This window comes from Limulus polyphemus, unplaced genomic scaffold (genome assembly GCF_000517525.1).
Source record: "Limulus polyphemus unplaced genomic scaffold, Limulus_polyphemus-2.1.2 Scaffold241, whole genome shotgun sequence".
NCBI lineage: Eukaryota > Metazoa > Arthropoda > Merostomata > Xiphosura > Limulidae > Limulus > Limulus polyphemus.
In genome coordinates, this window is record NW_013665851.1 from 162,299 (window position 1) to 174,916 (window position 12,618).

At 35.2% G+C, this 12,618-nt stretch overlaps 1 protein-coding gene across 2 annotated transcripts in view; it reads right to left on the reverse strand.

The window, feature by feature from the left end:
• The window catches only part of LOC106478683, a 28,179-nt gene extending 16,195 nt beyond the window's left edge, over positions 1-11,984 (reverse strand). Inside the window, exons 1-2 of one of the 2 annotated variants that reach the window (XM_013939244.2) lie at positions 11,668-11,984; positions 3,687-3,693 (exon numbers count right to left, since the gene is read on the reverse strand). The gene's annotated coding sequence lies outside the window, so the exon portion shown is untranslated. The remainder of the gene's footprint in view (positions 1-3,686; positions 3,694-11,667) is intronic. The other variant, XM_022382333.1, reaches the window with a different exon arrangement.
• Positions 11,985-12,618: the final 634 nt, after the last annotated feature.

Below are 12,618 nucleotides of genomic sequence, written 5' to 3' on the forward strand. Positions count from 1 at the left end.
ATTATAACGCCACCACGGCTGACAGGCCGAGCATGTATGGTAGAACGGGGATTCGAACCCGCGACCCTCAGATTGCGAGTCGAGTTCCCTATCCACCTGGCCATGCCGGGCACGAGAGCAAGTTTAACACAACATATAACATGAGGATTCTCCACTTAAACAATCCAAGAAGTGCTACGGAAGACTGATTTTAAGTGCAAAGCTGCACAATGGCCTATCAACACTGCGCCTACCGTGGGAATTGAGCCCCGAATATTAGCGTTATAAGGCAGTAAAGTGAGAAGAAATAACCGATTATATTTAATTTATTTAACCCAATTATATTCAAATTAGGGTTATAAAATTTATCAAAACGAAAAACCATTATCTGTAAAATAATAATTAGTAAATAACTATTATTGTTGTGTTCAGTTGGTAACAAATAGATCCAAAAATAACAATAATAATACTAGTAATACCACTGATGCTTTCTTAGACGCGTGTATTACGTCATAGGAGTTTAATGTTAAATCTCTAAAGTTACGTTAGCTCCTCAGATGTTGAAACAGATAACAACTTTCTAAGTACAGATAGGAGGATTAAGATTTTAATTAAACTTATGAATATTTTATCCAATGATTATTATTCTGCTGTACGCTGTTTACAAAAAGGATTTTCCTCATACATTTCACTGTTGGTGATATCTTACCCTGAGTAAGTGGAAAATAATTTCGTGTAGCTAGGAAACATTTACAGAACTTATAACTAAACTTGCTTAGTGAATGTACAAAACCGGATGTTCCTTTAATCTGCGTAAGACACGGGTTATATTGTTTAAAAGATCAAAACTAATCAACAAAATAAATTAAACAAGAAATTATAAGATGCGTCATCAAAAACAAAATTAACGGAAATCAAAACTGAATAATAAACTTGCTTGTATTTATGTAATGCAAAGTGTATGGTATAATATCCTGGAAGATCTATGTTAAAAATATTATGAAACTGGTTTATAAAAGCGAACTACACTTACAAAGAATTATTAGTACATTTATTTGTTGTAACACAAGTCAACTCTAAACTTTATAAAACAAAACTTTTAATTTAAGATGAAGGTGTGTACGGAATACATTTGTTCTGTTAGCCGTTAGAATACTTAAATCTACACCTATCGACATTTTACATACACGGATAGTATCTACAGGTACAATGAATACAAAAAAAATATTTTTCTTTATCAAAGTGATACTTTGGAAAATCCAAAGCATTTAAAAATACCATCCACGAAGTTTTAAGATTTTAGTAATGAATGTAATACATTTTATTCAGATTTTTATTATGTGACTTAAACCTTGGAGTGTAAACTTATTTTCGCGGTTTATTGGTCTGGTTCTCTATTTTTTGTATCTCTAAATATATCCATTTTTTCATTGTTTCATAGGAGTTGAAAAAAATCTGTTTCAACTTTCTGATTTTTTTTCTCTAGATTTTTATGGATTAAAATTATTTAATATTAATCTAATATATTTTTTACTGTCTTTATTCTTTATTTTTTCACCGTTTCAATGTTTATACGTTTACTGTTTTTAGATTTTAAAATGATTTAAACTCTCTCGTTTGAAAGCTAACTTTACTTCATTTTAATCTCAAATAAAAACTAATTATACAATTCTTAATCTTTATTATGAATTCTATATTCGAGCTACCAAGGACATTATAAACATTTACACTAAGGTATGCCTTTTGATATATTCTTGTATTGTTAAAGGTTAATTCCAGCAGTAGGGCATCATTAATGATTACCCTTGTTGAAACTGATTAACAGATTACAATGTACAAAGCAGCAAGTAAGGAGAATCTGTGTGTCAAAACCTATAATTCGTTAATTCCTTCTTGTTAGGCAGCTAACCGGTTAGGATTAAGAGACTATCAAGTCTTTCAATCTTCAAGGCTTTGTTTGTTTGTTTTGAATTTTGCGCAAAGCTGCACGAGGGCTATCTGCGCTAGCCGTCTCTAATTTAGCAATGAAAGACTAGGGAAAAGGCAGCTAGTGATCACCACCCACCGCCAACTCTTGGGCTACTCTTTCACCAACGAATAGTGGGATTGACCGTCACGTTATAACGTCCCCACGGCTAAACGGGCGAGCATCTTTGGTGGAATGGGGATTGCCAGTCAAGCGCCCTAACCACCTGGCCATGCCGGGTCTCCTCTTCAAGAAAGGAATGATTATTGAATGCTTCTAGTATGAGTGGCTTTTGATATTGTTATTATAATGGAGGAATGTGACATTCATCTCATATTTCTTTATGAAGGCTTACAACGCTAAAAGCTGGGTTTCAATTCCCATAGTGGGCACTTCACAGATAGCCCACTGTGTAGCTTTGTGTTTAACTACAAAAACAATACACGCAAACAAAATGTTTTTGATTGACCCGGGGTCTGCGGACTTACAACGCTAGAATCCAGATTTCGATACCCGTGGTGGGCAGAGCACAGATAGCCAAACGACTGACCCGGAAAGCGACTCGACAACAGGAAACCCTAAACTACTACACAATAAACGTAAGTAAATAAAATACGTCATTAAGTAACTGATGTTACCATCAAACTAAAATTATTCCTAAATTTAAAAACAAAAATGGCCTGGTTCGTTTTTTTTCATCTTAAAAAATTTCCTTTCTTGAGCTAAAATTGTTAGTGCTTTTTCGTTCCTGATTCAGGATTGAAAAAAAATTAGAAACAACATAAAATGTGTCCGTTATTTACTAGTCTGCTCTTTTTAGCGCAAAGCTACAGAATGGGCTACCTGCGCCCTGTCCACCGAGGGGACTCGGACCCCAGTGGGTTACCAGTTTTTTCCATATAAATCCTTTCTATGAATTTTTCTAAGGGTTAAGATTTTGGTACTCGTTTATAGGTTGATTCAAGAATAAAATTTGGAAACATATTAAATAACTCCCTCTCAAGGCTTGCTACTTGTACATCAGTCCTGACAGTAGCAAAAATCACAGATCTTACAAGATACAGGCAAGTGCATCGAAATATAGTTTAAAAATATGTTAAAAAGACAAGTTGTTCATATCAACAACTTCAGCAAATAAATGTTAAAAGATTCTTAAAGATCTGCTTAATAAATTTTATACTTTTTATATTTATGGCAAAGCTACTACCATCCCTAATCTTAAGCCCTCTGGTGGTTCAGCGATAAGTCTGAGAGTTTATGACGCTCAAAATCGGGTTCCGCTACTCGCGATGGGCACAGCACAAACGGCTCCTTGTGTAGCTTTGCGCTTAAAAACAAACAAACAAAATTCTACTTTTGATCTATTGGCCAGATTGAAGGTGACAAGTAAGCAGCATTCTCCCATCCACCGGCCACACTGATTGATTTACTCTTATAACGCACCCATAGCTTAGAAGTAGGGGAATGCAGAGCTCTACCACAGGGCCAATCAATGTTTTATACTTAGCAAAAAACTAAAAAATAAACTTTAACTTTTGTATATTTTATATAATTAATGCTGTTTTATTATTGTCAATATTTGATCGTGTTTTTGTATCTAGCATTCTACTTTGAATTTCATTTATTTCCCCAGTTTTATCTATTGTAATTTAATTATTTCCCCCCAGTTTGTAATTTAATCATTTTCTGAAAGATTCAATTTATTATTTTTTAATTGAAGCTTTATTTTAATAATTTCAACGTTTTAACTTTAAATTGTTAGAACTTTACGCTTTTCATAACTCGTGTTGTAAATTGTGTTGGTAGAGGAGAGGTCTTATGACCCTTTATGGAAAACAAACACCTCAGGCTGGGTTTTGTTACTTGTTTGGTAAGTCCTCTTCACAAGACAGGTTACCCTTATCAACGGGTCTCTCTCTATCTTCTAAATACTTTTTTCTATGCACTATTTATCACATAAACCTTATTGTACAAGTTCATTCTAAAAGTACGCCGGTGGATTAACGACGGGCGTTAAACTTACGGACTTACAACACTGAAATCTAGGTTTCGATTCCCTGTGGTAGACAGATCGCAAACAGCCCATTGTGTAGGTTTGCACTAAAACAACAACAAAAAAATCCTTCTAGAAGATTTGTTTTTATTTCCTTCACAAATAACGGCCCTTTAACAAGAGATCTGGCGATAAACCACACGTGTTTCTTCATAAACAATAGAATAACTAATAGGATCTCAACGTCTGTTGTTAAGCATGAATTGAAACCCGATTTTTAGCGTCATAAACCCAGATATTTACAGCTAAACCACTGAAGGATGGACTCAAATTTACTGAGCGATGAGACTGTGATGCCCATAAAGTAATTTCTAAATGTACGTGTGTCTGTGCCAACTTAACTTTTGGACAAAACGGCTGAAAATCTGCATGTAGGTTCTTGACCCCCCTGCAACATAAACGAAAAATAATTTTTAGAAAACTCTTAATTAAGGGGATTCCAAATCCAAAAACGAGGGATCAGGGATTTGACTGAACGCAGTTACTTTAATATATTAGCATGTAAGGAGCCATTCAAAACATGATCTAAATGTTGATTTTGGAAAGTTTCCAATTGGAACCCCATGTGGAAGTCAAAAGGGCCTGTAGAGCTTTCAGGATTGGATCTACAAGAAAATTTGTATGGTCGTTTAAGGTATCGTTCAAACCACGAATCTGCTTTTACATTTTGTAAATTTTTCATTTTCCCTATATGGAGGGTGAAGAGTGTTTCGGAGCTTCGCGAATTGCTACATGGATTTACTTGAAAATTGATAAGAATCCTTAGAATGATCATTCAAAACGAGATGCTGAATACATTTTTTTAATAGTTGTTATTTCCAGTAAATTTTCACGGTTAATTTAATAGTTTGTATATCTAGTTATTAAATTAAGCTTTCTTTCAAAACAAAATTAAATACTCAGCAGCATAATGACGAAACATAATGTCGTAATGTTGTTCTTTCGTTGGAGGGTTCCTTTAAACTATCTGGTGAAAATAATTCAAAGTCCAGTCCACGTTTCCACACAGGCTTGTACATTTTGTAACTTGCAAGTTGTAGGCCTAAGTAACTTTTCAAATGACGCTCAAACGGAAATACGTCGACTAACATAACAAGTAAACATACTTGTATAACTTCACGTCTGATCGATAAAGCAACTGAAAACAAAACACTCTCTGATTAACTATCTATGCTTCACTGATTCACTCTTCAAGCTTACCTAACTTCTTGGCTGACTCACCCGTATTTATATCCAATCCTGGTTCTAGATATTTCTAGGCCTACTATCACAAATATACTTTAATCTTAACTTACAACAAAAAAATGCAGCTTATGACAATACCATAACACCAGGATACAAGCTACATGGTAGGAATATATAAAAAATACCCTGGTTTTGGAGGTGTCTGAAAAAAATAGGACCTAAATGGTGGTGGGGATTCGCCGTCTACCAGACTTAACCTCACATTGGTAAGCATATTTTACTTGCTGCTGCATTGTGGACAGCTAATGGGATCACAAAATTAACCTCGAACCTCTTAAGCACATTTGAACACGATGGATGCATCCTAGACATTACGTCCTCATAAAGGTCACACGAACACAACTTAAACTAATAAGTAGAATAGTTATTTTATATTTTCAGTGTTTGGAATGTTCTCGTAGCTAATCTTATCAGGAAATCCTTCTTACAATCATTTTGTGAAATCTTCTCCCTCCCTCCCTTTGCACCATGTTCTTTCCGTTATAACTTTCCCTCACCATGAATGACCTGAACATTTCTTAAAAATCTTGTAAGAGCATATTAAATGCAGTAATCGTGAAAACGTTTCAATAAATCAAGTGATCCGTCTCTTTGTACTGTTGTTGTAACCACTGGATTAAACTATAAGGATTTTGAATTATCTAGAATACAACAATATTAACAGTAAACTGTCCACTAATAACTGGAAGTTACATGTATGTTCTATAATCATCACACCTGTATACTTTTCGCCCCACAGTTATAGCGCGAGAGTTTCCACATACATGTACTGATGTGACGTTACTGATTTGTCTGTTGGGATTTCGTGCCAAGCTAAACGAGAAATGTCTGTGCATAGCTGTCCCTAATTTTGAAATGATAGACTACATACACTGTCGGAAGGCAGCTAGTCAGCACGACCAACCCCCATCTCTTTAACTATTCTTGTCAGACTGGATAATGGATTTTACCGTTATTCTTATAACGCACACACATCCCTAAAGTGCAGAGTGCGTTTTTGTTTTCCAATAGTTCAGTGTTGTCAGCGTACTGTTCTGCAGGTGTGGTAGGTTATTGTTACCTTGTGGTTATTATAATTATGCTCCAGTTAATTGTTTCTGATTGGCGTAACTGGAAGCTGATAAAAATGCAAAAACAATCTCTGATTTAGCGCCATTAGTATTACTAGCTTTTAATGAGAGGTATCCCTCGGCTACGTTACAAGTAGTACAACAGTACTTGACGGATACGTTACACGTAGTACCACAGTATATGATGGATACGTTACACGTAGTACAATAATACATGATAGATACATTACAAGTAGTACAACAGTATACGCGGATACGTTACACGTAGTACAACAGTACATGATGGATACGTTACACGTGGTACAATACATGACGGATACGTTACAAGTAATACAACAATACATGATTGATACGTTACACGTAGTATAACAATACATGATTGATACCTTACAGGTAGTACAACAGTATATGATGGATACGTTACACGTAGTACAATAATACATGACGGCTACGTTACAAGTAGTACAACAGTACTTGACAGATACGTTACACGTGGTACAACAGTATATGATGGATACGTTACACGTAGTACAATAATACATGAGAGTAATCTAATTGTACACGTTACATAATTTGAAATAATCCGTGCACTGATATAACTAGGAACTGTTGGCTGTTCTCTTGGCCTACGCAACGATGTTGGATGTTTTTCTGACCCGATCAACGATGTTGGCTTTCTCGTGGCCAGTTCAAAGGTTTTTTTCTTGGCCCTGGTTAAGATCGAGATGTCCTCAAAACGCCTCTTGAGTTATTTATAGACAGAAGCAAGAAAGTGATCACCGAAGAAAGATAAAGGAGTTCATGAATTTTTGTGCATTTACCTTCTGAAGACCTAGTTACACGTAGTACAACAGTACATGACGGATACGTTACACGTAGTACCACGGTACATGACGGATACGTTACACGTAGTACAACGTACATGACGGATACGTTACACGTAGTACCACGGTACATGACGGATACGTCACACGTAGTACAACAGTACATGTTACAAATTAGTCCTGCATCATTGGGTGGATCATCATATTTTTTTTGTTGTAAATAAATAATTTCCATTTTTGTCTAGCAAACTTCGCTTAACCAAATCGTAATCAACTAAGTAGTTAGTATCAAGTTCTTTTTTGTTTTGTTTTTCATGGATCGCCTCCTAGCGAGAAAAATCAATAACTAAATATACCGCAAACAACATTAGTATTAGTGTGTATTATCGAGAGACTGGATTTTCTGATGATTACATCTTTTATAGGAAATGGAGCAGATAAACTGAAACACGATAATTCCAGTGGGATAAATTAACACTGGGAAATCGCTTTCTATTTTGGCTGAATGTTTTTGAAGAGCATAAGTTATCATGGATCCCTGACTCATAAAACTACACACGTTCTTCATGATTATGTCCTGCATTAGAACCACACGTACAAACTAAACAAACCCACGTGTGACACATACGACGTCAAGTGCTAAGCGCAAACTTCCGTTTAAATAAGCAGATATGAAAAGGCGTCAAGCACTGTGCAAGCTGTGACGTCATACTACTAGAGTTCCAGGAACCTAAGAAAATGTTCGTTACAAAAGCCTCAGATGCACGATCACGTTAATTTGAAGTCCATATATGTATCTCTGGTACTGTAGCTGGTCTCACAAACGTTAGTCTACCATCATATATAATAAGTTGTGTTTAATTCTTTTGAAATTTGGATATTTCAGGGGTCATCTTTGTATTTTCAAGTTACAATTTTGTTACAAGGTTTATCTAAACGTTGAAAGACATAAATGTTTATCCAGGGGCTAAATCTTCTGGTCGTTTATAAAACTGAATTTTAATTTTCTAAGCGTTGAACGACATAAATGTTTATCCAGGGGCTAAATCTTCTGGTCATTTATAAGACTAAATTTTAAGAAGTTGGATATTCTGCGTTTCTCTTTACCACTGACTTCCAGTAAAAAATGCTTACCCTACATCTACTTGGTTGATACGATGATTTTTTACTTTGATTCTTTTTTGCCCATTACTATTTCAGATTGGTGACCTACGTGTTCTACTTTCTATAGTATTCACTATGGCAATAGATTGAGTAATAATGATCTGTTATTCCATGGAGAAAAAGAACTTCGAAACATAAAAATATTATAAAAATAACTTTCAGCTACCATAACTAATGTCCAGATAATCTACGGTTATAATAAATTCCTGTAGATTTCGTTATACTATTCAAATAAAAACCAATGAAAAACAAAGATGTTTCTACGCAACTTCTGACTCTAACCAAGATCAACAAATGATGTTCTCACACAACTTTTCTCCCGTCAGTACTCGCCTTTCAACCGTAGGGGCGCTATAATGTTACAATCAATCCCAGTATTCGTTGGTAAAAGAGTAGCCCAAGAATTGGCGGTGGGTGGTTTTGATTAGTGTCTTCACTCTAGTCTATCACTTCAAAATTAGAAACGACTATTGCAGGTACGAACAGAACGAACAAACACAACTTCTGATTCGAACCAATCGAAAATCAGCAGATGATGTTTTTTACACAACTTCTGACTTGGACCAAATGAAAACCCAAAGACATCCCTACACAATTTCGAATTAGAGCCAATTAAAATCAGCAGATGATGTTTTTCACGCAACTTCTGACTTGGACCAATGAAAACCCAAAGACATTCCAACACAATTTCGGATTAGAACCAGTTCAAATCAACAGATGTTTTTACACAATTTCTGACTCGGCCCAATAAATAAAAACAGAGACGTTTCTACACAGCTTCAGATCAGATGCAGCAAAGCACGTAAAAGTTGCGTAATTTCTAAGTGCCACTCCTCTCCACTATAATTTTCTAATTCGCGACAGCCAAATAATATATTAAGTCTATGTTAGAGTAACGTATACTGCAGAAATATATACAGTTTTATTTGACACGTCTAAATACACTGATGTACTACATCCATGCACAAGTTGCTATGTAATTACTTTTCACCACAGCTCATCTCCACACTTAGTCCTTAACAAATAAAACGACCACAGATTCAGATCACGCATAATAATATAAGTTGAAGTTATGATTTGTTTTTCGTACTTTACGCGGGATGTTTTTTTATCTATTATTATTATTACTATAAATGTACACAGTATATACACATACACATAGAATCATGTATAAAACGTCTACGTGTTTGTGTCAGAGGCCAGTTCGTTCATTGTTAAACGTTTTGTCCGCATGAAAGCTGGTATATACCCACCACCCTTGACATATTATTTTCACGTTCTTCTTCACAAAGGCTGGACGAATCTACTGTAATTTTAAAAGGGGCGGTCACCTGTAAAAAGCGAGAATGAATATAGCAAGGCGAGTTCCTTGCACTAACATTAACAAAAGACCCCCCCCCCTCATCTCCTTCGCCCAACTAAACATAACTTTCCTCAAAAACGTTTTGATTCGATTCTTGTCTGTGATTCCCCGTCATTGTATGGACACACCTAAAAATTCTGTATGTAATTGAAATTGCTCTGATATATTAAGATAAACACCGCCATATAATTTTCGAAACAATAGGTTTCGTCACGTACGTAATAGGTTTCAGTTCCTGTGTAATAGGTTTTAAAACAATGATTCTTTTTTTTTATCTTCTTTAGTGAAATTTGAAATGCACCCCCAGTGGAATTTTACAGCTCAATAAGAACTTTTCAGCCATCTAGTTTTAAATTATTAGTATTTAGACTGAGGTGATTGTATAGTCTAGTAGCTGTTATAATGACTGATATACGATCGCCACAACCTTATCGTAAGTATTCAATCCAGTTCTTTATTAGCTTTAATAGATCTAAAAAAAGCAAAAATCCCAAGCACCAAAAGTATTAATATTTTGGGTCAACTTGTAACTGTATAAAAAAATTACTTCCCCCAAAATAAGAGTTGCATGATAAATTCTGTACGTAATACTGTTGTAATGACATTTCCTCACGTTTTACTTTCTACCACACAATAACCGATGTGGTGTGAATGATTATTGGCTACCATGTAAAACAACAAAGTTATGAAACCTACATCGCACGTTACCTGATACTTTTACTAGAAACACACGATTTATTCCAAAAATATATGTAATTTGAATTTAAAATTGTTGAATCAATTTCAGTCTGCTATATAACATTTACTGAACTAAACGGCCAGATCAAAAGGTCATGGAATTCAGGTACATCCGTCTACAGAATTCAGGTACACCTGTCTACAGAATTCAGGTACACCTGTCTACAGAATTCAGGTACACCCGTTTACAATTTTGAATTACTGTAAGACAAACAAAAGTTTTGTCCATCTCTTTGACACGAATATATTAACAAGGTTTCTATATCCGTGGTAGACGCAGCCTTATAGCACATTTTGTAGCTTTGTGCTTAACAACAAACAAAATGTTTATCGAGTGTTTATTTTCAGGCCATTATGAAATCTTTATATAAAGTAAAAATCAGAATGCCACTAACTAGTTAACTGACATTTTTAAATCTATATCATGTAAAAAAAAATAAAAATATAGCGTGAAACAAAGTACATCAGATTCTATTAGCACTGCAGGCGTAACGGATTTCGAAGAACGATGTCTCAGTATGACGCATCAACCCATGAGTAACGACTGTGTAAACCTGTTTAGTCAGTGCTCACGGTACAAAAAACATGCATTCACATTGCACCTCGGCCTCAACAGAAACACACATATCTATTATTATTACAACAATCATCCCCCTTCTCCGTCGTTCACAACAAACTTGTTGATGTATAGAATGATGCGGCTTTATTCTCCATCTTCTAACAGAATTGGCCCCTTTCTTCTTAAGCTTTATCAAAAAGTTTCTCTGTCAGTGAAACTCTTTAGCAACTCAAAGAAGCTAAGCCTCATTGACATCGTTGTTTGTAGTTAACAATGGAAGTGACTAAGCAGTTACTGCACGTATCAAACGTATTTACATATTTTCCAAAAAATACACTCTGCAGATATAAATAAGCCTTTTGCCATATTTCTCTTATTGTGTTAACCTTAAACATTTTACTAGTAATATGTTTCGCAACGTGTTTAAATTCAATACGAATTTTAATTTCGTTCAAACAGTTAAAGCTCCTGTAAGTTGTAGGTTGTATTGTTTACAAACGAATCACACAGCACTCCTCAGAACTACATAAAAATCAGACTTGAACAGCCGATAAGTTAAGATCTAGTTGAAGGTATTCGTCGTTGTTTTTTTTTTTTGCGTGACACTCTGACTCTGAGAGTGAGAGAGGTAATACAACACACACATATAAAATTCAAATTTGATTAGCAATGTAGCAACGGACGTTCGAAAAAGCAATTATCTTACCTTTTAACGTTTTATTCCTTTTTGTTAGTGTCAGTCGATGAATTAACACAGGTTTTCACGAACAACTTTCGGTTACTTGGTCAGCGACAAGATATCTTTCCAGCATTGTTTTCATTTTATCTATAGTATCATACCTTCTCTGTTAGTATTATGACCGTGTTATGTATCTGTCAAACTAAGGCAACAAGAGTTTATATATAATCAAACTAATTATATAGTTATCGTGCTGTTTAGAAATGGAGCACACGTTACAGCTTGCCCTCGAACATTCAATCAGTTACACAAGGTTAACATTCTTATTCCAACCGTTTCTCTAGACTAACACTGTAACAGTAACTTGCCCCAGACTCGAGTTAACCACAGTGCCAACCGACTTTTCAGGAGACATGACGTCATACTGACTAAGGGCCAATGGGAAGAGTTTGTTTTTCGGCACGAAGGGCGATCGTGACTTCGGGAAGTAGTCTGTCATTAAAAGAAAACGTAAGTGTCATTGATAGTCGATTAATACATAATTCTGACGATGTATTAATGATGTGTAGTGACTGAACATCAGCGACGTGTAAGTGAACAGCTAATCACATCATGTCGTGAGAACAAATAGTTCTTACTTAGTTTCTCTTCAAGTGGAAGAATAAGCAGTCGTTAATAATGTATCTAAGTAATTCCATGTGTTCGATAAAAAAATACTATTTGTTGATCGGATCCTGGGTGATTACTGGTACTAAGTTATTAAACATGAACTTATCCTATATTCCTTTGGACACTTGATGGTGTCAATTGAATAAACATTAACTGAGGATGTTTTTATTGACACTTATGGTGTCAGGTGAATAAACATTAACTGGTCATTTTTTCTTGGACACTTGATGGTGTCAATTGAATAAACATTAACTGAGGATGTTTTTATTGACACTTATGGTGTCAGGTGAATTAAACATTAACTGGTCA